This window comes from Mustela lutreola, chromosome 10 (genome assembly GCF_030435805.1).
Source record: "Mustela lutreola isolate mMusLut2 chromosome 10, mMusLut2.pri, whole genome shotgun sequence".
Taxonomy (NCBI): domain Eukaryota; kingdom Metazoa; phylum Chordata; class Mammalia; order Carnivora; family Mustelidae; genus Mustela; species Mustela lutreola.
In genome coordinates, this window is record NC_081299.1 from 84,940,203 (window position 1) to 84,967,238 (window position 27,036).

Below are 27,036 nucleotides of genomic sequence, written 5' to 3' on the forward strand. Positions count from 1 at the left end.
CCAAATAAAGAAGTGAATAGAATCAAAATTCCTTCTCAATATTGCATTATCATATTCTTACAGCTTACTGGCTTCAGCAATGAAAGGGACAATACTACATCAACCAATGAATTTCATGAAAATTATAGCTAAATTTTAATTTGGGCTTCACTACAAAAATCACCTAATTACTTTTGGGCATGGGATAATTTTGTCATTCCTCAACATACTGATGAGCTTGGTGATCTATTAAACAGAGGGGCTGGACTATTTCAATTCTCCAGTCTACAAAAAGGTCACTCGACTGTAGTCATCTTTCAAAATTACAGATCGTTGTGAAAAATATACTGGTAAAAAGCTTTGAACAGTTATTTCCTAACTCTTTTCAAGGCGTAATTTCTTGCTCTTAGAATTCTTTCAACATACAAACTAAAAGCCAATTTTAAATTTGTCAAATCCCTTCTGTGTGCCTCTTTTCCTAAGCCCCATCCAGCCACAGAGATAAATTGCTATGCTCATGATAGCAGGTTTAAAATTCCAACCACAGGGACACTGTAGGTGAGTTCTATTGCAAGAATTAAGCTTGGAATATACATGAAAGTTAAATTCCCTATTAGGTTAGCAAAAGAGAAAGTTATCTTCCTTACAAAAAACAAAAACGGGGGCACGTGGGTGGCTCAGTCAGTTAAACACCTGACTCTTACTTTCAGCTCAGGTCATGATCTTGGGATCATGACACTGAGCCCTGCGTCTGGCTCCATGCTCAGTAGGGAGTCTGTCTGAGATTCTCTCTCCCTCTCCCTTTTCCCCTTCCCTGAACACAAATAAATCTTTTTTTTTTTTTTAAAGGCAAAAACAAAGACAAAACCAGTTTTATATCTTCACTTTTCTTTCCCTAAAAGGCTGTAAAAATAATGATCAAGGTGTTTCAATAAATTGAGTGCCAGGTCACAATGAGGTCATAGTCTGCTAGGAAGGAGATACTTTGCAGTATTAGCATCACCTGGTCAAGAAAGTTACAAAGAAAAACTACACATTCTTCCAGTTTTCAGATCTGATAGATTTGTGGGAAAATAGGTAGGTGATTAGATAGATAGATAGATAGATAGATAGATGGATAGATGTATTAAAGAAATCCCTCTTAACCTGCTGAAAAGCTATAAAATTTTGTGTATGTTTACAGACCATAGCTGGACCCACTTCAAACATATAGTTTATTTCCTTAACATAAGACAAAAGAGGAGAGTATACAACAAGCTATACCCTTTTTTTCACTTATATCTAGTTCTGACCCAGTATTTAGATGTCAAAAATTTATAGTTTTTTTTTCCATTTCTAGATCACTCTGAGATTATTAAACATTCAGCAACACTCAATCAATCTATTTCAGATAGTCTAGAAAAAGCTTGCTTGAGAGAAACCAGTCATCCTGTATTTCAATCTTCTGAAATCTACCCAAGTCAAAGAAATCTGTCACCACCAGCAGGCTTAGTACCACCCTCTTTAGTTGTAACCACAGTACTTACCATCTTTTGTTGTTGCTTGCCACCCACTAATTCAACATAGCCTAACAAACAGACTTGGGTCAAAACTACCTAGTATGTTAAGAAAAAAATTTGCTATTGAAGTTCTCTCCATTTGCTCTCTCCTGATCACATTAATCAACTTTTATTTTTCTTCCATGACTTCTCCAAATGTTCCAATAACAGTAGACAAGACCTTCCACACAGCATTTTTCTTTTTAGATAGCAGTAAACAGGGTAATTGCTGGCATCAGGATGGTAAAGGTCAAGGAGGCAAAAACAATGACTTGCTTATGATGCTTCTTCTAGAAATACATCACCAGCCTCATGTCTTTAGGAATATCGGTCCTGAATTAAAAGAAAGGAAAACACTTTAAATTACTCTCTGGAAAAGTCATCTTGGAAAATATCCTTCACTGAATCCTTATCCCCTTCCTATTGATCCTCAGTGTGAATCTCTTCCTATTGATCCTCAGTGTGAATCTCTTCTCTCTTTTCAAGTTCTATGGCAGCCACTTCCAACCTCATTGCTGAGTTGTTGCCAGAAATAGTAACAGGTTCATGAAAAGAGCATCAGCAGAAATCACTTGGAAATATTTCCTTTCAAGGAATGCTCTGACCTTCAAATAACCTTCAATCTCTGTTCTCACCAGTGTCCTGCAATGAATGTAACATCACTCTTAGAATTGTGTTCTGAAGACCTAGAACAGACATCATGATTATTTACTCCACAGAATCCTGGAACCACCCCAAAAGCAAAGGCAGGGCAAATCTGCACCTGCTGTAACCCAGGACACACACACACACTAAACACAATGTCACATCCAATTTAGCTGTGGTTTTTTGGGTTTGTTTGTTTTTCTAATTTTGACTTTCTATGTAAGTTTCCCTTGGGAAAAAAAGGATTATACTGTGAGGAAAAATTTTGACTCAAGTTTATTCTCTATATTTTATAAATGAGAAAACTGAAGAGAGTAAGTGATTTTCCCAAGGCGACATAAATAATGAGTAACCAAGCAAGTTCTTGAATCCAGAGTCTACGAATCTCTATCTAGCCTCTTTTTAGCACTTTGTTATTTTTCTTCATGTCAAAAAGTCAAAAGTTTACCAAATATGTCCACTTCTGTGACATACATTAGTTTATCCAAAACAAGGCAAATTGACGATCAAATTATTAATGCCACCAATTATGTAGACTGAATAAATAAAAATCAATAAAACCAAACTTTCTTCTCTCACAAATTTTTTAAAATATTCCTATCCCTTGGCAGAAACTTCCTTCAAGTATTTATTCTGATAAATATCAATAAAATCAAGAAAGGGTCCATGTATAGATTCTGTACATCTGCTGAGGCAAGGTAATTATGTGGTCAAAGAATGACACAGACCCAAAATGGATTTTTAAGGTTTCATCATAAGTTTCTTGAGGAGGAGGGATGTGGAATAATATGACTAAGGCTTAAGAAGATACAATTTGATTTTTAGTTCATCAACATTGTCTATAAATACAAACTGATCATGGAAGAGAACGGAACCCAGAGAAGAAATCCCTGCATTCAAGGCCACTTTTTCTGAAGACTTCTGCTTCTTTTAGAAAAGACACTGAGATGCTGAACTGACATTCTGGAAACTTTATATGATAGGGGAACAAACTTTCTCTGGTGAAACACTCTACACTTTGGGTTATAATCCCAAAGGGTTGAGTCTAGGAAGAAGGATAAACCAGAAATAGTTCAACCTTTGCAGGGACTAAAACACAACTTCATATCATATTAATTTCTATAATTAGAATGAGTTGTTCTGGGATAGCTAATGCTCCTACACTCTTGACAAGAAAAAAAAATACAGTTAGTAAGGCCAGAGATAGCACTCCCATATGCTTCAAATTAATTTTATAGTTTTCATAATACATTGTTCAGCACATCAAAAGTAACAAGACAATGTAATTAAAAACCAAAAGAAATAAGAGAAAACAGATTTGGGAGATTCAGATGATGAAAATTGATACACAGACTTTAAGCCTTTATTAATATGTCAAAAAAGACAAAAAATATGAAGAAATATGACAAAAAATATAGGCTATAAAACAAAATCAAATGGAAATTCTGGACATGAAGAATACAACTGATATTAGAAAGTCAATGGATGACTCTAAAATTAAATTATGCACAGCTGAGGACAGAAATAGTGAACTAAAAGCAAAATTTGAATAAAATCATCAAAGTGAAGCATGGAGAGATAAAAGTAAAGAAAATACAGAAAAGATGGTAAGTAATATAGGAGATATTATAGTGAGAAAGTCTTAACTACTTTTAACTGAAATCCCAAAAGAACAGAGTGCTAATGAGGCAGAAAATAGGAATTCCAAAGTTTCTGAGAAAGTGTCTTTCAAAACAGTTAAAATCAGGTAGTTTCAGCAGTACTTTTTGCAACAGTGAATGCTAAAATAAAATGATAGAATTGTCAGTCAAGGCCTAAAATTTTTATGACTAGCCTATTGTTTCTCTAAAATCAGAAGTCAACTGTGAAAGTTATTCTCCTTACTTATTTTAACTGAAATAAATAGGTATTGAGGTATATGACAATTATATTAATGTCTTACCTTTTTAGTGATAAAAATGTTTTAATGTATTTATTTTTTATATATTTTTCTGTTTTAGTGCTTATAAATCTGATGCTTACAAGCCTACAAAAATCCAAAGCAAAAAGTATCTTACATTATTTTAATTATTTTAATATAACCTAAGTTTTAAGGAACAAGGCATGGCAAATATTTGGTACACTCCTCAGTTAAATATTCTTATCAAACTAAATGTGACCAAGAGGTAACTGAACTCTGGGGAATTTTTGCCTAGTGATGTAGCACCAAGTAATCAATTGGGAATAAAAAGTCTGTCCCTGGGGAAATCTGTAGTTGTAAAAGCAGACTCTTAATATTAAAATGTGTTCCAATTTCACAACATTCCTCTCTTAAGAGTGGCTGATAAAAATTTCTCAATTCTGAGTCATTATAGAAAGGTGTCTCCTGTGGAAGCCAACTGACTGAAGGCTAACTTGGATTCTATTCAATATTGCATGAAATGAGCTTGATCGGACAGTTATCTAGCAGTACTTGCAACTTTTGAAGTTGAGGGAAATCTGATCATAAATTGCCTAACTCATGTAAGAGTGAACATCTCTGGCATACTGTTTGGTGCTGAAGTTACCTGAAAGGATCCATTTGCTTCTAAAAGCTGAGTCCCTTACTACCCACTCACTAGTCAGATGATGTCAATATTGGTAAATTTTTTACAGTTTCGTCTTAGTAATATTCATTTTCCAGACTTAACTGAGAGAAAGGAAAATTGATTTGAGGAAAGGAAATCCACAGTGCTTCTGCATATTTGTACTTTATTTTATCAACCTTGATGAACTGTGCTCAATAAAATAACACACAAATAAAAGTTCGTTACAATTATGACACATTGTAAAAGGTCACAAGATTCCACAACAATACTGGGTTGACCAGATGACAATAACAAGGGGCCCCTTTACATCATGTGGTAATTCTACTGTTGTACAGAGAATGAAATTTAATGCCAAAATAATTATAGAGGCAACTCCATGATAACAGTGATTTTAAAAAGGGTTCTCTTTGGAAAGTTGAAAAGAAATTTTCAAGGCCCATCAGAGATTGAAGAGGAAAGAAAGTATAATTCTAAACAGAGACAAAGCAAATATTTAAACCTAGCCACAGAGCATAGTTCATGTCAGGGCCAGCAGATGAGAGGTCAACAACACTAGAATCCAAAACAGGGTTCACAAGTCAGAACAAAAGTCAAACTAAGAAAGATAAGGAGCCCAGTGCAGTTTCTTTCTATAAATAAATGATATTGGGCACCCTGTCTCTTTTATGAAAGGAGAACTGACTGATAATGTTGGCCCTTGGATAATGCCAATGTGGGTCAATAGGTCATTCTGCTCCCATCAATCAAGGGGCTACATCGGCACTTAGGTATTGACAGGACAATGTTTTCAATGTTAGTTCTGTGATTTTAGGTGTAGCAGAATCTCTCCTTTAATGCAAAGCCTTCTTAGTTGACAAAGGTGATCTAGCCAATATAAAAAGTAGACAAAGCATGCAATTAGAAGCAGTATTTGTTGGATTTCACTACATAAACAAACTCACTATAGCATGTGCTTAGTGTATATTTCATGAATAAAGCCTGGGAGAATAGAGAATCCACTCAAATTTCAGGAATCATACCACAGGGACAATAGAGGCCATCAAATTCTGCTTTTCATTCATGGAAGGAATAGCTCTCTACAACTTCCCTGGTTAATGGGCAGGCACTCTCAACCCAAACACTCCTGGAAAAGGGTATGGGTAAATTCTTAAGAATGCCAATTCTACCTTTTTTGTTCTTTTATAAAATTAGATAATCAATATATTCACAGGGATCAAATTTTTTAAACTATAAAATAGTATAAGCAAAAGTCTCCCTCCAACCCATCTGCCCAGTTCAACAACAAAGCTAAGCTAGACCAGCAGCCCCACTGTACCCCACTCTGCAACAAAGAACCAACATTATAAATGTCCTGTTTATTCTTCCAGGGGTTTAATGCATACAAAAGTGAATGTGAGTATTTTTTTCCAGTTCCACTTTAAGGAGTTCAAATTATTAGAAAATACTCATTTGCTATGTTTCTAATTTGACTTCCTTTCATTGAACAGAAAAGTTATAAGCAATTATGTTCAGGATATTAAGTAGTATTAAATTTGAACATATAAGAGTATTTGTACACTACCTTAAATGCTTTACAGTTTTTTCCTGCATTCTCCTTACAAAAATCCTAACAAAAAATAATGTAGGTATTCTTTTCTTTATAAAGAAAATAAATCCTTGGCACAGAAAAATCAGCAAATGGCAATACAGATTAGCAAAAATATCCTCTGACTTTTTTTCTTCTTCTCCATCTTCCCTAAAGCTCATATCTACACCAACATCATCTTTTTCTTCTTTTTTCTTTAATTTTTAATTTTTAATTTTTTATAAACATATATTTTTATCCCCAGGGGTACAGGTCTGTGAATCACCGGGTTTACACACTTCACAGCACTCACCAAAGCACATACCCTCCCCAATGTCCATAACTCCACCCCCCTTCTCCCAACCCCCCTCCCCCCAGCAACCCTCAGTTGGTTTTGTGAGATTAAGAGTCACTTATGGTTTGTCTCCCTCCCAATCCCATCTTGTTTCATTTACTTTTCTTTTTTTTTTTTTTTTAAGATTTTATTTATTTATTTGACAGAGAGAGATCACAAGTAGGCAGAGAGGCAGGCAGAGTAAGAGGGGAGAAGCAGGCTCACCACTGAGCAGAGAGCCTGATGTGGGGCTGGATCCCAGGACCCTGGGATCATGACCTTAGCCGAAGGCAGAGGCTTTAACCCACTGAGCCTCCCAGGTGCCCCTTATTCTTAAATTTTGCCATGTTCACCTCTAAGGGAGCCATGTAATTAATACCAAACTCTCAGTTCCTTAACCTATGTAGGCTTTAGAATAAACTTTGGAGACAGATCTAAGTTTGAATAAACTTTCACCATTCATGAGCTATGTGAATCTGGATTTTGTCCTTGCCTCTCTGAAGGTAAGAAATTGTGGGTGGGGTGGGGTGAGTGTGAGGGAGCACAAGGGGATAAACTCTACAGATTTTTGTAACCAAAAATTTATGATTTGGAACCATAAGAGGGTACCCAGCTTTCTTTTATTTTTCCCTTTTTAATGTATTCTATGGTGCTTAACCCAAACTATCATCATTTTCTTTTTTCCTCCTTACCTCATATCTATAACCTTCATTATCAGCATATGAACTTCAGATAACACCATATAGGCAAGTGTGATATTACAGGAAATACATATTTAGTCTCTGCCCCTTGTTCCTGTCACAGAGCTCCTAAAAACCTTGTAATTTCCTAAGAGATATGGATGTTAGGAGCAACACTTTTTCTTAATACTTCAATTTTTACTTCAGTTCCTGACACAGAGCTCCTAAATCTTTTGGAATTTCCTGGGTGATTTAAAAAAAAAAAAAAAAAAAAAAAAAGGAGATGCATTCTTTTACAGTAAGTCTATTAATGACAAATAATTCTCTCAGTTTTCCTTTATCTGAGAATGTCTTGATTTCCCCTTCATTTCTATTGTTCAAATGAAGCAACTCTTAATGGGCTCCTGGATAGTTTTAGGATGGGGGCTGATAACCAGAAGACCAAGCCATGATTAGGAGCTTGGAAATTTCTGGGGTCCCTGGGTGGTTCAGTCATTTGAGCAGCCAAATCTTGATTTCTGCTCAGGTCATAATTTTGGGGTTGTGGAATGAGCCCACATTGGGCCCTGCATCAAGCTCTTCACTCAGCAAGGAGCCTTCCTGAGATTCTGTCCCTCTCCTTTTCCCTCTGCCCCTCCCCCCATTCACTCGCATGCTCGCTTGCTCGCTCTCTCCCTCCCTCTGTCTCTCTAATAATAATAATAATAATAATAGTAATAATAATACATCCTTTAGGAGAAAAAAAGAATTTGAAACTTTCAGCCCCACCCACATTCTTTAGAGAAGGACGAAGGTCTAGAGATTGAGTTAGTACTTAATCATGCCTACATGATGTAGTTTCCACAAAAATTCCTAAATGCAGGATACAGGAAGTTTCTAGGTTGCTGAAAACATCTATATGCCAAAAAGCTGGTACACCTCAACTTCCTGGAGACAGAAGAGTCTCTGCTCAGGATCCTTCTGGACATTGCTGTTTATGCCTCTTCATCTGGTGATTGATTTGTATATAATAAACTAATAAGCACAAGTAAATGTTTTCCTGAGTTTTCAAGCTGTTTCAGCAAATTATCAAATTTGAGGGAGGTTTGTGGCAAACCTCAACTTTGTAGCCAGGTTGAACCAAACCATGGAGACCCATTACTTGCAACTAGTGTCTGAAGCAAGGACAGTCTTATGGAACTGAGTCCTTAAGCCTATGACTAGTTAGTGGCAGAACTAAATTAAATTATAAGATACCCAGTTGATGTCTAGAAAGCTGTAAATTGTTTGGTGTTTTTTGGGGTTGGTGGGTACAAGGAACACAACATTATGAGTGTTGGTATGAGAAACATCAAAAAAAAAATCTCAACAAATTTTTAAAAATTGAAGTTATTCAGAGTACATATTCCAACCACATCAAATTAGAAATCTATAAGAGAAACATAACAGGAAAATATACAAAAATGGAAACTAAACAACACAATAATACATAGATGAAAGAGGAAATCTTCAACTAAAAGAAAATTTCACTGAACTAAATGAAAAAAGAAATATATCAAAATTTGTGGATTGTAACTAAAAGAGTGCTGAGTGGGACCTTTATAGTATGAAAGGCATATGTTAGAAAATAAGAAGTTTCACATCAATAATCTAATCTCCCATTTCAAGAATCTAGAAAAAGAAGAACAGAAGAGCAAACTGAACTCAAAGTAAGCAAAAGGAAAGGAAAAATAAAGAGCAGAAATCATTGAATTTAAAAACAGGAAAACAGAGGGAAAAAAATCAATGAAGTAAAGAGCTATTTTTCTAAAGATCAATAAAATTGACAAGCTGCTAACAAGTCTCACTGACAAAGTGCAAAGAGAAAAGACATGAATCACCAATACCAGTAATGATATGGAGGATCTTACTACAGACCCTGCAGACACCAAAAGGAAAATGGGGGAAATTGAATAATCCTACATACACAAGTTTGACAAAGTAGGAGAAATGAGCCAATTTCTCAAGCTACCACAATTAAACTAATATGAAGTAGATAATTTGAATATACCTCTAACTATTAAGGAAATTGAATTCACCAAGTAAAACCTACCAAATAAGAAATCTTGAAATAGAGGTGGTTTCATTGGAGAATTCTACCCAACTTTAAAAAACAAATACCAATTCTGCACAATGTCTCCCAAATAACAGAATAGGGGAAAGCTAGCACTTTGGTAAAGTTAACATTATCTGACAAAGACATGAGAAAAATGAAAACTGCAGATCAACATTCTTCTTGAGCATAGATACACAAATCCTTAATAAAATATTACCCAATAGAATTCAATAAAATACAAAAGGAATTATACACTATGACCAAGTGAGGTTTATTCTGGCTGGTTTAATGTTTAAAAATCAATCAATATAACCCATCATGTTAACAGGCTAAAGACGAAAAAACATTTTGTTATATCAATTGGTGTAGAAAAAGCATTAGAAAATAATCATTATTCATTCATGGTTTTTAAAAACTCCCAGAAAACTAGACATGGAGTGGAACTCCCTCAGTTTGATTATTAAAATTTACCAAAAACTACAGATAATGACAAAAGACTGACTGTACACACATCTATCCCCACCACCCAGACCAGAAACAAGGCAGTGATACCCCTCTCTCCACTATAGTTCTGGAAGTTCTAGCTAGTAAATAAGGATAAGGAAAGAAAGGGAGGGGAAAGGCAAAGAGATTGGAGAGGAAAAAATGAATCAGCTTCTATTTTCAGATGATATGATTGTTTATGTAGAAAGTCCTAAGGAATCTACAAAGGAACCTGTAGTACTTCCCAAACTAATAAATGAATTCAGCAAGGGCACAGGACATTAACATACAAAAATCAATTATATTTCTATATATTTTCAATGAACAAATAAATGCTGAAATTGAAAATGCAATACCATTTAAAATTGCTCAAAAAAAAAAAAAAAAACAGGTGTAAATCTACCAAAACAAGGACAGGACTTATATGTTGAGAAGTAAAAAACACTTATGAAAGAAATCAAAGAAGATCTACTAAATTAAGAGACATAACAGATTCATAGATTGGAGCAGTAGGCACAAAATGCTGTTACTTCTCCCCAAATCTATATACAAGATTTAATACAATTCTCATCAAAATTCAGTAAGATGTCTTATAGATATAGATAAGACTGTTCTAAAATTTATATGGAAAGACAAAGGAACTGGAATAGTTAAAACAATTTATAAAAAATAAATAGGGAGGAGGTGGGTGGAAAAAGATGGCAGAGGAGTAGGAAACCTAAATTTTATCCGGTCCCAAGAATTCAACTAGATAGTTATCAAACCATTCTGAACACCTACAAACTCAACAAGAAATCGAAGAGAATAGCAACAATCCTATGAACAGAAAAGCTGCCACTTTCTGAAAGGTAGGACATGTGAAGAAGTGAATCCAAGCTGATATTTGGAAAGATAGACTGCAGGGGGAGGGAGCCTACCTCAGCCACTTACCACCAAGTGAGAGAGCAGTGAGCACAAAATTGGAGCTTTTAGAAGTCTAGTCCACGGAGGGACATCACTCCAGTGGCTAAGCGAGGGATTCAGCCCTCACTGGGTCAGTGTGCCCTCAGAAACCTTGGGGTCACAGAAAGACTGGGGGTGCCTGAGTGTGGCAGAGTTCCCAAGTGTCAGAGCGGGGAAGCCGACTATAGAGATGGAGCTGAGGAGTGGCCTCTCACCTCGGGGCTGCCATCAACCGTGATCCAAGCCACTTCTCTTCAAGCAGGGATCCCACAAGTGGCAGATCTAGGGAGACTCTCTCCTTCCTCCACCAGGAAGAGTGGCGCGGGAGTGTACAACAGAAATCTGCTGGGTTTGGAGACTCCAAACAGACCGTGCGCCAGAGATAGAAATGCTCAGTCACAGGCTAGGTGTGATGGGAGTGCGGCTGGAGGCCAGGGAGACAGGAGGGATTGGCTGCTTTTCTCTGACGGTGCACTGAGGAGTGAGGTCCCAAGTTCTCAGCTCCTCTGGGCCAGAGACTAGGAGGCCACCATTTTCATTCCTGCCCCTCAAAGCTCTATGGAAAGCAATCAGGGAATAAAAGCTACCAAGAGCGAAACTGAGCAGATTACTCAGCCTGGCCCCTGACAAGGGTGGTGCAATTCCACCTCAGGCAAAGACACTTGAGAATCACTGCAACAGGCCCCTTCCCCAGAAGATTAGGAAGAACATCCAGCAGAGACCAAGTTTACTGATCAAAGAGAACTGCAAAATAGCAATGCTAGGGGAATATAGCACATAGGATTCATGGCTTTTTCCCCATGATTCTTTAGTCTTTCAAAGTTAAATTATTTTTAACTTTCTTTTTCTACTTTTTAAATTTGTCCTCTTTCCCATTTTAACCTATTATAACTACTTTATCTTATGAATTTTTAAAAATCTTTTTTAATTCTCATTTTTATAGTTATATTCTATCCCTTCATTGTATTTTACCTAATTTTTTTGTATTCATACAAGTTTTTATTTCTTTAAAATTTTGGGATATAGTTTCTTCTAACAGACCAAAATATGTTCTCAATCTAGCGTATGGCTTTGTTTTAGGCTCCAGCCTGATCGCATTTCCTCCTTTTTTTTTTTTTTTTTTCACTTTTTCCACCAACTTCTTATCAATTCTTTTTTAAAATCTTTTTCATTTTCATCTTTACACTCATATTCCATCCCTTCATCATGTTTACCCTTATTTGTGTGTGTGTGTGTGTGTGTGTGTGTATCGCCAAAGGTAAGGGAAGCAAGGCAAAAATAAACTACTGGGGGGGTGCCTGGGTGACTCAGTGGGTTGAAGGCTCTGCCTTCAGCTCGGGTTGTGATCCCAGGGTCCTGGAATCAAGCCCCACATCGGGCTCTCTGCTCAGCAGGGAGTCTGCTTCCCTTCCTCTCTATCTGCCTGCCTCTCTGCCTGCTTGCGATCTCTATCTGTCAAATAAATAAATAAAAATTTTTTTTAAAAAATGAACTAATGGGACTTCATCAAGATCAAAAGCTTTTGCATAGCAAAGGAAACAGTCAACAAAACCAAAAGACAATTGACAGAATGGGAGAAAATATTTGCAAATGACATATCAGATAAAGCGTTAGTATCCAAAATCTATAAAGAGCTTATCAAACTCAACATCCAAAGAACAAACAATCTAATCAAGAAATGGGCAGAAGACATGAACAGACATTTCTGCAAAGAAGACATCTAGATGGCCAACAGACACATGAAAAAGTTCTCAACATCACTCGGCATCAGGGAAATACAAATCAAAACCACGGTGAGATACCACCTCACACCAGTCTGAATGGCTCAAATAAATCAGTCAAGAAAGGACAGATGAACAAAACCAAAAGATAACTGACAGAATGGGAGAAGATATTTGCAAACGACATATCAGATAAAGGGCTAGTGTCCAAAATCTATAAAGAACTTAGCAAACTCAACACCCAAAGAACAAATAATCCAATCAAGAAATGGGCAGAGGACATGAACAGACATTTCTGCAAAGAAGACATCCAGATGGCCAACAGACACATGAAAAAGTGCTCCATATCACTCGGCATCAGGGAAATACAAATCAAAACCACAATGAGATATCACCTCACACCAGTCAGAATGGCTAAAATCAACAAGTCAGGAAATGACAGATGCTGGCGAGGATGTGGAGAAAGGGGAACCCTCCTACACTGTTGGTGGGAATGCAAGCTGGTGCAGCCACTCTGGAAAACAGTATGAAGGTTCCTCAAAGTGTTGAAAATAGAACTGCCCTATGACCCAGCAATTGCACTACTGGGTATTTACCCTAAAGATACAAACGTAGTGATCCAAAGGGGCACGTGCACCCGAATGTTTATAGCAGCAATGTCCACAATAGCCAAACTATGGAAAGAACCTAGATGTCCATCAACAGATGAATGGATAAAGGAGATGTGGTATATATACACAATGGAATACTATGCAGCCATCAAAAGAAATGAAATCTTGCCATTTGCAACAATGTGGATGGAACTAGAGCATATCATGCTTAGTGAACTAAGTCAAGCGGAGAAAGACAACTATCATATGATCTCCCTGATAGGAGGAAGTGGTGATGCTACATGGGGGCTTAAGGGGGTAGGAGAAGAATAAACGAAACAAGATGGGATTGGGAGGGAGACAAACCATAAGTGACTCTTAATCTCATAAAACAAACTGAGGGCTGCTGGGGGGAGGGGGGTTGGGAGAAGGGAGTTGGGGTTATGGACATTGGGGAGGGTATGTGCTTTGGTGAGTGCTGTGAAGTGTGCAAACCTGGCGAATCACAGACCTGTACCCCTGGGGATAAAAATATATTATATGTTTATAAAAAAAAAACAAATAAAAAATTTTTTTAAAAAAAGGACAGATGTTGGAGAGGATGCAGAGAAACTACACTGTTGGTGGGAATGAAAGCTGGGGCTGCCACTCTGGAAAACAGTATGGAGGTTCCTCAAAAAAGTTGAAAATAGAGCTTTCCTATGACCCAGCAATTGCACTACTGGGTAATTACCCCAAAGATACAAATGTAGTGATCTGAAGGGTCACATGCATCCAAATATTTATAGCAGCAATGTCCACAATAGCCAAACTATGGAACCTAGAACCTAGATGCCCATCAACAGATGAATGGATAAAGAAGATGTGATACACACACACACACACACACACACACACACACACACACAAAATGGAATACTATGAAGCCATCAAAAAAATAATGAAATTTTGCCATTTGCAATGACATGGATGAAACTAGAGAGTATTATGCTAGCAAAAAAGTCAATCAGAGAATGACAATTATCATATGATCTCACTGGTATGACAAATTTGTAAACATTACAGAGGGTCATAGGGGAAGGGAGGGAAAAATGAAAGAAGATGACACCAGAGAGGGAGACTAACCATAAGAGACTCTTAATCTCAGGAAACAAACTGAGGGTGGGTAGGAGGGATGGGTGGCTGGATGATGGACATTGGTAAGAGTATGTGCTATAGTGAGTGCTTTGAATTCTATAAGACTGGTGAATCGCAGACCTACACCCCTGAAACAAATAATACATTATATGTTAATTTAAAAATAAATAAATAAATAATAAAAATAAAAACCTTAAAAAGATAAATAAAGAAAGAAGGAGAGGGGTGGCTGGTTGGCTCAGTCAGTTGAGCATCTGACACTTTGTTTCAGCTCAGTCATGATCTTTGGGTCATGGGATGGAGTCCCAAGTCCATCTGGCTCCACACTCAGGGGGGAGTGTGCTTCTCTTCCCCTCCCCTGCCCTTCCCCCCACACAGATGTGCTCTCTCTTTCCCTCTCAAATAAATAAATAAATATTTAAATAAATAAATAAATAATAAAGTGGGAGCAATCAGTCTATCTGCATTCAAGACTTATACTATAACTGAAGTAATCAAGACTGTGTGGTAATGTTGGAGGGATAGGCACACAGATCAATGAAACATAATAGAGAACCAATTACTGAAGCAATTGGGCATCCATAGGTGAAAGAAAATAAAAATAAAGGGGAAAAAAAGAACAACAAAAAAATGAAACTTGACCTAAACTTTACCTTATATGAAAATTAACACAAAATAGATCATGGACTTAAATGAGAAACATAAAACTATAAAACTTTTAGATGAGCATGTACAAGAAAATCCTCACAACCAAGGACTAGACATAGTTCTTAGACTTGGTACCAAACAAAAAATTGATAGTTTAGACTTTATCAAAATTAAACCTTTTGCTGTATGAAAGATCTTATTACTTCAAGCTATGGACCAGAAGAAAATATATGCAAGCCACATATCCAATAGAGGACTGGTATCTAGTAATTAGAATATATAAAGAATTCTCAAAACTCAACAGGAAAAAAATTCGGTTGGTAAGTAAGCAAAAGATGAAGAGACATGTCAACAAAGAGGATCTACAGATGACAAATAAGCACATCCAAAGACGCTGAACACCATTCACCATTGGAAAAATGCAAATGAAACCTGCAAGGATGTATCACCGCACACCGATCACAATGACTAAAACAAAAAAATGTGACAATCCCCAAAGGCAGCAACGATGCAGAGAAGCTGGATCATTCACACTTTGCCTCTAGGAATGTATAATGATACAACTGCCCTTGAAAACACTTTACCAGTTTCTTCAAAAACTAAACACAGCTACCATGCCATCCGAGAAGAGTTGCACTCAGGCATTTAACCCAGAAAAGCAGACTTTTGTGCACTTAGAACCCTGAACATGAATGTTTATAGCAGTTTTATTCAAAATAACCTAAAACTGGAAATAACACATGGCACTTTACGTACTAGAATTATACTCTTGGAGCATTTTAGTTATTTGTTTCCATGTCCTTCTACCCAACTAAAAAATAACGTGTTTTAGGTCAGAAGTCTTATTTACCTGTGGGACATTGTGTGGAGGACTAAGGGATGAAACTCCAGGGCCAGACAATGTGGATCAAGCCCTGAGTGGTAGCTCTCTGGCCTTGGATAAGTTTATGATTTCTCCATGTTTTTATTTTCTCATCTGTAGTAGTGATAATAATAAGACACAGCACTTGGAATAGCTCCTGGCACATAGTAAGTTCATACCACATACAGCTGGCTTTTGGCACGTAGCCCAGAGCCTGGCAAAGAGTACTTTAAGAAATGTTTGTTGAATGAATAAGTGAGTGAATGAATGCATGAACTATTAAGGTTCCAAAGTACTTTCTTCACACTATATAAATTGTTGCCCCTTTCTATCCCTATCACTAAAAATCTAATCAGGTCCCTTATCACATCTCATCATACGAGTATAATAAATTCTGACCTAATAAATGAGATAATGTTTAACATAGTCAGCCCAATGCCTGACCCCAAGTATTCAATGATTATAGACATGATTACATGGCTATAGCCTTGTAAACTCCTTCACAGTTCTATCACAGGGAATCACTCTTCTCTTACTCCAATCAAAAAGTGTAAGTCTCTTAGCATAACACTGAAGGCATGGCAATCTGACATTAACCCAGTTTTACAAGAAAGTGTTCAGTAAATAAAAGCCAAAATTATATTTACTTTTCCACTAGATTCCTTTCCAAGTCCTGTATTTAAATCCTACCATATTAGCCACTATTTCCGGAACAATGGCCCTATCTGAAATATTCTTCCCCTCTTCCTTATCTGCCATATATTTTCTCTTCAACAAAGCCCCATGCCAACAACTGTCTCTACCCAAGCCCTACCCATACGCCTACCCATCTGAATCATTCTTCAAGTGTTCATTTATTATTTATCTTCTTATGCCCAGGGGCCAGCACAGTGCCTGGCACATAATAATATTCACTAATGTTTGTTGCATTGAATTGAGGAAGAGAGAGAGAATCTCTAAAGTCACCAATTTTCTAAACTCTTGAAACCTACATTGGTTTCTTGGAAATGTAATCATTATAATTGAGTGCTATGTGCAGTGTTTGGTAAAGTGCTTGAGTTTCTAAGAAGTAGGACACTAACTGTCAAGATATTATTTTAAAGGTTGCCTCATGAATCTCCTAGGAAACCCTGAGTGTGTCTCTAAGGTGTGTGTCCAAGTTGGGTATTAAAGAAGGCGCCATCACTGTCACCCGCCTCTCCCTGGCCCCCCACCGCCAGGGCACTCCTTGCAGCCACCTCATCTCCTGCTGCCCAAAGTTCCCAAACACACATATCTAGTCCACATTCCCACCATGTCCTTTCTACTTCTTCTAGCAGCCTCTTTCTCTTTCCCATCAAATCCAACTCCTAGGGTCCTATTCACAACTATTTAAAATAACACTGATAACTTGATGACTAATACAACTTACAATATTTCTTCTACCCCTGTCAGATCATTTGAGCACTTGAGCGTTTTGAAGTAATTCCCGTTTTGGCTTCATAAATCCCAGCCAGGAATTTTACCTCATCCTTCAAATTACTGCCACTGTATGGATAGTGCCAATGATGAGAATATAAGCTTTACAGAACATTGAGTCTAATTTTGTATAAACCTGACTTCATTTTCAAAAATTAAAAATGTCTAATTAAAAAGGCATAAATTTACATTCATTATATAATTGAGTCAAATAATTCTTAGAGCAAAGATGTCATTCTCAAGGTACATGAAGATACTAAACGCTTTCATTTATTTAATTTTTGGTAAAATTTTCTGACAAGATTTCAACAAATGTTTCTAAATAGATTTTTCTTTCAGAATTTTTTCTACATCTTTAACGAGCTAGTTTTTTTTTCCATTCATAAATCAGTCCCTCACCAAAATTGATCCACAGAGAAGGAGGGTGCTCTTTCCCCAGCTGTTTTAATTCCTTTTGTTAAAAGATTTTATTTATTTTTTTGACACACAGAGATCACAAGTAGGCAGAGAGGCAGGCAGAGAGAGAGGGGGAAGCAGGCTCCCTGCTGAGCAGAGAGCCCAATGCAGAACTCGATCCCAGGACCCCGAGATCATGACCTGAGCCAAAGGCAGAGGCTTGACCCACTGAGCCACCCAGGTTTTCGGTGTTTTAATTCTTAATCATGGTCTCCCCAAGTCTTTCTTTCCCTGCCACTCAGGGAATAGAAATATAATTGAATTTAAAAATCTAAGCCTTTGTTTTATTTTTTCTTATACATATGATATCAACTCTGATCATATACATACATTTTCCATCTGCAACCTGAGCAGATCTCACAAGGTTCTCCCACCTCTTAACATAGAAATTCCAGCCCCCAGACAAAGTCCATGAATGTCTCACCCAGCCAAGGCCACTGATCCACAGACAACCAGGGCTTTCAAGGTGATCTGTGAACCGAAGAGGGTAATGCCTCTCTCCTACTTGGGTTAATCTCTAAAGTTGGGGATCCTCACAAGGTGTTTCTCAAGCTTAACCAGTTATATTCTTGGTGAAAGGAATTTTTCTATTTTTACTTATTCTCTTTCCCTGTCAAAAGACCAACTCTACAATTTTGTGTTCAAAGTCATTTTTCCTCTTCAATGTCTAAGACTTTATGACTCAGCCAAGCATGGGGTCTGGCTCTTTTTGCTTTTAGGATGAAGTTTCCACCCAGACATGCTCAGCTTGTATAAACAGTCCTGTGAACTGCCCGGGCATCTCACCAGACATATCCAGCATACTTCAGTCCTGGAAGGAGTAAAGCTCGGGTTCAAGTTGATTCACCTACTAGGACTAAGTAAAGGAACAGGACAAAAATCCGTTGCCTTAAAACCTCTTGCAGATTCTTCCATTTCAAAAGAGAACATCTGAAAATGATAATACCTTCACTGGAAGAAAAAAATTCCTGACAGCAAAACTTGCAAGAACAGGACAGCAGGTGAGGAAGTATTTTTAGAGACTTTTTTTTTTTTTTTTAATCAAATCACACTCTAACCAGGATTATATTGGCAGTCTTCTCAGAACATCCAGGGCTTTCTTAACTCACAGGCAGGATCACTCTTGCTGGGCATTAAGGGTTCATCAGCCCACCTCAAGCCCTGTGTCTTAAGTAGCCCAGGTGGTGTCACATCCTGTCTCTAGGACACGTAAATAGCTGGCCAGCTGCCACCCACAGGGAGAAACTTCACACAGGTTTATTGTGGTAACGTGGGGATCCAAAAACAACCTGACATTGAAGTTTTGCCACTAATTACTCTAACAATCAGCCCACTGTTCTTTCGGTACCTCCTTGAGTTTCCTTCATTTCCATCCAAGCTCTTTTTGAAATAAAAGTCATTCCCCACCTGACTTCTTTTGCTTTCTCTCTGTACAGATTTGTGAAAATCTTTCCTCTGGCTTTCTTTTATTTTTAAATCTATCTAGGGATTTTCAAAGTGTGTAGACCATTGTCCATGCAGTAGTTAGATGGAGCATTTGCCCCATGTGGGGAAGGGAAAATAGAGCACTGACATTTATAGAGCATTTCTCTGCTCTCTTTACACAGATGTGGAAGCCGCACAACTTCCTTCGAGGATGAGTTGGGATACCTTCATTTTACAGACTTGGAAACACAGAGGCGCCAAGAGACAAAGTAAGATGCTCAGGGCATACAGCTCCTAAAGCTCGGAGATCAGGTTTGAGCCCTGGTCTGTCAGAATCCAGATCCCATTCTTTTCTATCAGTCAGAAAACAAATTCCGTAAATAATTCTTTCCACACTAGGCAGGCCTTGAATTTAAGTCTAGCAGTTCACTTCCCAATCTACATTTTAATGGATGTTCCTACAGTCACCATGTTACAAGAGTATTTCCACCTTGTATTTGTCTCTAAGTAGATCTCTCTATTATTTGTGTATTTTTTGTATCTCGGAAGGGCAGTTTAAGAATTATTCTATAGTTTCTTACAAAGTCCTAGACGCTAAATATACTTTCTCTCTCCTGGAGACTACTCATTTGGATGAAATTACCAAGGGCTATTTAGCTAAATTACAGCTATTATTGAAGTATGAAATAAAACTGAAAGATTTAAACTTGCAATCTGAAAAGACCTTTCTTCTGGATGGTAGGGTTAGTTGTTACCTGGAAAAGGTTCCTTTTTTTTTTTTTTAAGATTTATTTATTTATTTGACAGAGAGAAATCACAAGAAGGCAGAGAGGCAGGCAGAGAGAGAGAGAGAGGAGGAAGCAGGCTCCCTGTTGAGCAGAGAGCCCGATGCGGGACTCGATCCCAGAACCCTGAGATCATGACCTGAGCTAAAGGCAGCAGCTTAACCCACTGAGCACCCAGGCACCCTGGAAAAGGTTCTGATGATAAGATGGTTTGGGCAAAACTGACTGGGTAAACAGTAAACCTTAAAGTCTATAACAGTTTGATAAACTGCAATGAAATAGAAAATAAATTTTAATATAATTTTTAAATACCAATCAGACATATTAGGTGAAGATTACATAGAGTCAATTATTTGTATAGAACATGCCTAAAATTCTGGGTATTTAACTTTCCACTGTAAACTCTTCTGAATTTTTATTTGTGTGGGTAGATATTCAAGAATTCTACAAAGGAATACTCAACCAGTGATGTCAGCCTTAGTTAAGTATCTGCAAAAAAAAAAAAAAAAAAAAAAAAAAAGTGTATATATAAGAATATAAATTATTGAGTCAACACCACCTAGGGAAAACACAGCAGCTCTGTAGAAATGCAACCAGACAATTTCGAAATCCCAGAGTAATTTACAGCATATTATCTAGTTATAGTAGCCTAAAACAGCATCTTGTATTATGAAGAACTAAGTGGTCAAGGTCTTGATTGGGACAAAATTCATGTCACCTGCCTTGGGGGGAATCCTCATTTAAACAATTTAAGTTCTGTAAGCAAATAACATTTTTACTTAATTTTTGAAATGTCTTCTCTCTTTTCCTTAAGTTGGCAGATCTGTGGTACATCAGCTTACCCATTCTCAGTAAAAACACTCCCCACTTGGGTGCGTGGGTGACTCAGTGGGTTAAGCCTCTGCCTTCAGCTCAGGTCTTGGTCTCAGGGTCCTGGGATCGAGCCCCATGTCGGGCTCTCTGCTCAGTGAGGAGCCTGCTTCCTCCTCTCTCTTTCTCTTTCTTCCTGCCTCTCTGCCTACTTGTGATCTCTCTCTCTCTGTGTCAAATAAATAAATAAAATCCTTAAAAAAAAACAAACACTCCCCAATTTTTCTACAAAATTTCCTTCCTCTAGAAAATGTTCTATCATCTTCACAACACAAAAAACCATCTGCTGCTCCTAGTACAATGCTTGTTAGCAGCATCTTCCACTTACCACTCATTATATATTATCTTATATTATTATTTATCTTTCACAACTGATTATTTTTATCTTACACGTATGCAATCTGTACACCAATCATAGACTGTGTGGTCCTAGAAAAAGGAACTGTTATGCAACTTTGTAGTCTCCCCAATGTGTACTGTGCTGTTGTATATGTACTGGGTGCTCAACACAAAGCTGATTTACCTAGCACTGATTTTTTTTAATAATTACCAGGGCTATCTTCTTTAATAAATATGAAATATTTTTGCCAAAATATTCTGCTAATCAGAACAGATTATTTTTTTAATTCATATATAGATATCTTCATTGCAACTGATATGGATATAATGTCTGGTGCTGAAACAGTCACTAATAAAATTTACCAAAAATATAAATATAATATGTAAGAGTTCTAGAAATAAAATACCAGACTAGGACTTGAGAGGTTGTCAAATGATCATTCTGTCTCAGCATTAAATAATCTTTTAACCATTTATTTAAAAACATAGTATAAATGCTATATCTAAAATGACTTTTTATCATAGCATTGATGTATTTTATATGTAATTCATTAGTAACTTTAGTATATTGCTTCAATTGAATTGTTTGATACATATTTACTCTTTAGCTGATAGATAACATTGCAGTGTATATCTTTGTAAAGTTTTGAATCTTCCAGGAATTGATTCATTTGCTACTTTGGCAGATGTAACAAACATTCAATAATTTTATTATTTCATTTCCTTTTCAGTGATCCAATACCTTTTATATCTTTTCATTTTGATATTTTGGTAGAGAAATTGAACTGAAATTCATCATGTACTTTATTCTAACCTTGAATAAACCATAAAGTAAATACATGATGACACTGACAAGAATCTCTGGACCTTCCACAAATTCTGACATTCTTTGGAAGACAGGAGAGAGTATATATATCATAACAGTATGAGAGAATCATGACAAATGATCTGATAAAGATTGAAATGACAATTTTCCAGTTTCTTACCTTAATCAGCCCTTAAAAACCTAAGATTATAATGAGCTTTGAATAAAAGCTAAATGTCTTCCCCTACTCTGTGTCCATTTTAAACGTATATCCAGTCTGTGGGACTTGACCCTTATGTTAACTTAAAACCTAATCTCTGGAAGCCAATCCTGAAACGAACATGGGAGACTCATAACAATGAGCAGGAAATCTGCCATTCACCTGGTACCTGAACCTCTGTTAAAACTTTAGTATTCATTAACTATGAGTCCAAATACCATCGCTGAGAGAGATTTATGAAACTTCTGCCCCACTGGAACATTTTGAAGTAAACCAGACCTAAAGAGAACATTATTGTTTGTCAGAGAACCTAACAGACAACTCTGAAGAAGGAAATCTCACTTCACAGTTGAATTATCAGTCCCCAGAGGAACTGAGACAAGTGACATCTTTGACAGAGGAGAAATCTCAAGAGAAAGTCCCTGTGAGAAGAGGAGCATAGCAGGGACACGGAAACAGAAAGAAAGTGGAAATGGGGATTAAGAAGCTAGGGAAAGAGAGAAGGGAGGAGACCAAGACCAAACCTGGGGAGTTTGCAGAGGACAAGTCATCCAGCCTCCCAATTTCTGAAAGCACCCTCCTCCTCAACTCTCTTACACACATACACACTCTATGAAAAGAAAAGAACATTGGTTGTATTAATCCATACTGAGGTGATTTACCAAGCAAGAGAGAGACGTAAAAGAACAATCCCTGCCCTGCCCACCTGGGAGGGGACGGTTAGCAGAGATGAGGAGATCAAGACAAAGGAGCTGAACTCTGAAGGGGAGCTTGGAAGGACACCAGAAGGCCTGTCAGCATCTTCTTATCTAGCATCTGCCTCCCTGACAGACTGGAACAGTCCCAGAGCACAGTGGTTTTGCTTAGTGGTGGTTGGCCATGACCGTATGAGGGAAAGCTGTTCCACAGGTGAAGACGTCTGTCTGAGGGGGTACTCTTTCCCTCCCCGCCTCAGAACAGGAAAGACAGATTAATACGGATTTCTCTTTCTAAAATCTGACTCAGACTTTTTTTTTTAAGACAAATCTGCCAAAGACATTATTATTGCTACTTTTCGAAACATAAAAGCTAGAATTGAGATATTCCTGATTGAATTTAAGTGATTTAAATTTTTGTATTTCAGCACCCTCCTACCTGAGAAAAAGTCATAGCTGAACTATAGTGATAATATCCGCCTCCGAGGGGCACCTGGGTGGCTCAGTGGGTTAAAGCCTCTGCCTTCAGCTTGGGTCATGATCTCAGGGTCCTGGGATCGAGTCCCGCATCAGGCTCTCTGCTCGGTGGCGCGCCTACTTGTGATCTCTGTCTGTCAAATAAATAAATAAAATCTTTAAAAAAAGAAATTCCCCTCCTAAATGCAGGTTTTAATGCAAACGAGGGAGAAACTTCCTTAGAGAACACTATCAAAAATAGAATGGGCTGCCTTTAGAGGGATGCAAAGGGATGGAAGTCCCTCTAATCAGATCAGGCAGGATCTGGGTCCCAATAAATGATTAGAGAACATTCATGGATCAAGGTTGTGTGTGTGTGTGTGTGTGTGTGTGTGTGTGTGTTCAGAGAAAGAGAGAAATAAGTACGGCAAAATGTTAGCCCTTATTGAATCTAGGTGGAAACTATACGTGTGTTTCTTGCTCTTTCACTTCTCTGTATCTTTGAAATTTTCTTAATAAAATGCTGGGGAAAAAATCATATTAAAATTTGAGTGCATAACTTGAGTATTATTATAAGTGTTTCTTTGTGTTCTTTTTTCACCAAATACATCACAGATATGTCTTAATATGACTAAATTTATGTTTACATTATAGTTTAAAGTTGTTCATTGTTATGCCTTAGCTTTTTTAAACTCACCATTAGTCTGTGAAATATTAGGTAGTTTCCATTTGTTGTCATGTTAAATAAAATAGCAATGAGCATCTTATATACATACTTTTGCTTCTTGGTGATTCCATCCTTAAATAATTTTTAAAATTAGAAATACAGGGCCACAAAGTACACGTATTTTACATTTTGAAACAATGGTTGCAAGATTGTTCTTCATATAATTTGTGCCATTGTTTAATTCTCTCCCATAGTGTATTGAGATGGCCCCTAGCCTGTTATACTAAACCTTGGTTATTATCAATTCTTAAATATTTTCCATGATAAAACGGTAAGCATTCTTTTAATTTACATTTATTTCAACATTGATGAGTTGAAGCTTTATTTCATATGTTTAATGGCCCTGTATATTGTTTCTTGTTTTTCTCCAGAAGTGTCCACTACTTCCTTATTGATTTTATGCCTCTTTTGTCATACCTCTTATATAAGAAAGCTTAGTACTTTTTATCTGTTGTTCAAATTTGTTTATAGTACTTATTTTAAAGATTTATCCATTTGTTTATTTGAAAGAGAGAGAGAAAATGGGGGGAGGGCAGAGCTTCTCAAGCAGACTCTATACTTAGCACAGAGCCCGGCCTAGGGCTCAATCTCAGGACCCTGAGATCATGACTGAGCTGAAACTGAGAGTCAGATGCAAAACCAACTATGCCACCCAGGCCCCCTGTTCACAGTGCTGTCATAGAAATATTTTCATGCAACCAACCTGCAAATTGTTTCTTTAGATGTTGGCTCCAGATGTCATTTTTATTTAATTTTTTTAATATTTTATTTATTTATTTGATAGACAGAGATCACAAGTAGGCAGAGAGGCAGGCAGAGAGAGAGGACAAAGCTGGCTCCCTGCTGAGCAGAGAGCCTCACGTGGGACCATGACCTGAGCCAAAGGCAGAGGCTTTAACCTACTGAGCCACCCAGGCTCCTTCAGATGTCATTTTTAGAAAGCCTTCCCTATTCCTAGATTATGAAACTCCTGCATAAACTTCAACTATCATTATGGGTTTTTTTTACATTTAAATTGTAATTGCTCTGAAATTTAATTTGACATAAGTAACTGATTGTTTTGTTTTGTTCTGGTTTTCTCCAGCTGCGGAGAATAAGTCTCTTTCCTTCAGGGTTCCATGTCTCACCCAAATGTCATTCACCGATACTTCAGGCTTATTAATTCTGTGTCCTAATCCTATCTGCTCTCTGCTCCTGCACTGACTTTACTCTCTACTTCTGAATTACTTGCCAATATGGCCGTTTGAATTCAGAAATACTCCTGACACAAATATTCACACAATGATATTCTAGGACATTCATACAAATTTCTCAAGTTCTGAAAAATCATTTCAAAACCATCCGAGTCTTCCTGAAGTGTCAGCTTTCCTGCCACCCCACTGGCAGGAAATGGTCTAAGTGTCTCAGCTCATTTAAGAAGTGACTTACGTAGAAGGTAACACTTCTTACCGTCTCAGAGTGTGAACAAAGTCTCCTGTTCACAGAAAAGGACTGAATTTTCTCCCAGGCCACTGCCACTTCCCTTGATCTACACATGTGACAAGTCAGAGTGTAGCATTTTCCTTACAAAGACTTTTCAGGTGTCCTCTGATCACAGACCTGACATTAGAAAGCAGGGATACTTAAAGCCAAAGGTGAAGAAAAGGAATCTGTCCCACTGGATTATCAAAAATTGGTGTCCTTTTCTCATTCAGGTGTATCCATAAAGATTTCCTAATCACTCAGTGAAAGCTCTGTGTCTGGGGCCTCTCTGTATGTTTGACGGAACTGAAGTGAGAGAAGGCACATTTCTGTTTCTACAGAATAAAAGCGAAGATCCTTCCCCCCCTCCCCCAAAACGGTCAGTGAGGTACTATGAGAGATTGACTTTCATGAATCAAACAGAAGAAACTTACTGTGTTGGCTATTTTCAAATCACAATGGCTCATTTTCTCTCTCATCTGATAGCCAATAATCTCTGTTTGGCATCCCTGAATTTGTTTTCCTTTGAACCAACTACTTTAGGCCTCAGGTTAAAAAATTACTCTGAGTTTTTAGTCACAATTTTATTTTATGTCTTCCAAGCAGGTCATAACCTATCCCTCCAACAGTATTATCCCCCATCTCTTCCCCAGAAATTCCTTCAGGGAAAACTGGCATCATTCTTGCATTTGTTAGTCTTTTGTTGTATTTTCTCCCAGGAAGAAGGATGAAGTCATCTGGTTAAATAGGTTTCTTTCTTCCCAATCAAGAAGAAACAGGCCAGCCCTTTCCATAAGATCGCCACTGTGGTCATTTACAGATCTGCCACTGAGCATGTCATCTATGAAACTAAAGCAGAAGCCACTAGAAATGTTGCCACAATCCACTCACCTGTTCAGTGACAGAAGCAAGTAGAAGGACTGTGAAACTTTAAGTGCTTAACTTCAACAATCCATTTGCATTCCTGGAGTTCACCATTGGCACCCGGGTCCACTGAGGATAGGAAAAGTTAGCATAAAGCAGGATACCCATGATATATTTTTTGAAGGGAAAGCTGCAAGCCATCCATTACAACTTGTGCACCTGAATTGTTTTACTCTCCTTGGTCTCTGCCTACCTGGTATCAATCTAGACCATACTGAAAGATTGGCAGTGATACAGAAGATAGTTAGGAGGTACCATACCTTTCGAAAAGCTATGATTTAGCATGCGGGATCCACCCTGTCTCTGATAGGGAGCTTGCAAGCTTTGGCATGTCTTCCTGTGCTGGCCTGCCAGGCTCCACGCATTCTATTTTGAAAGCATTTCCTCCAACGGCCGCTGAATTGGCAGGGTGGATCTCCTGTGGATCAGTTTTTCCATTCTCTCAGTCCTGCTTAGGCACGGTGTTCTGTTGTCTGTCAACTTTCTATTCTAGACCAGGCCCTGCCCTTGGCCTGCTAGAAGCCTGAGAGCTGTTGGAAAAGAGAGAGCACTTTTGATGGTGCATACCGTATGGTCAGACAACCGAGTCTTCCCCACCTCTTCAGCCACACACCGCTGGCTTTACACCAACAATACCCAGGGTCGAGCAGA

At 37.6% G+C, this 27,036-nt stretch overlaps 1 long non-coding RNA gene across 1 annotated transcript; it reads right to left on the minus strand.

Annotated features, from left to right (window-relative positions):
* Positions 1 to 1,358: 1,358 nt before the first annotated feature.
* LOC131809671 (uncharacterized) lies at positions 1,359 to 26,908 on the minus strand. The gene is made up of 3 exons (XR_009345251.1): positions 26,646 to 26,908; positions 26,353 to 26,454; positions 1,359 to 1,850 (listed from the first exon to the last, which is right to left on the minus strand). It is a non-coding gene; the product is annotated as an uncharacterized LOC131809671 (long non-coding RNA).
* Positions 26,909 to 27,036: the final 128 nt, after the last annotated feature.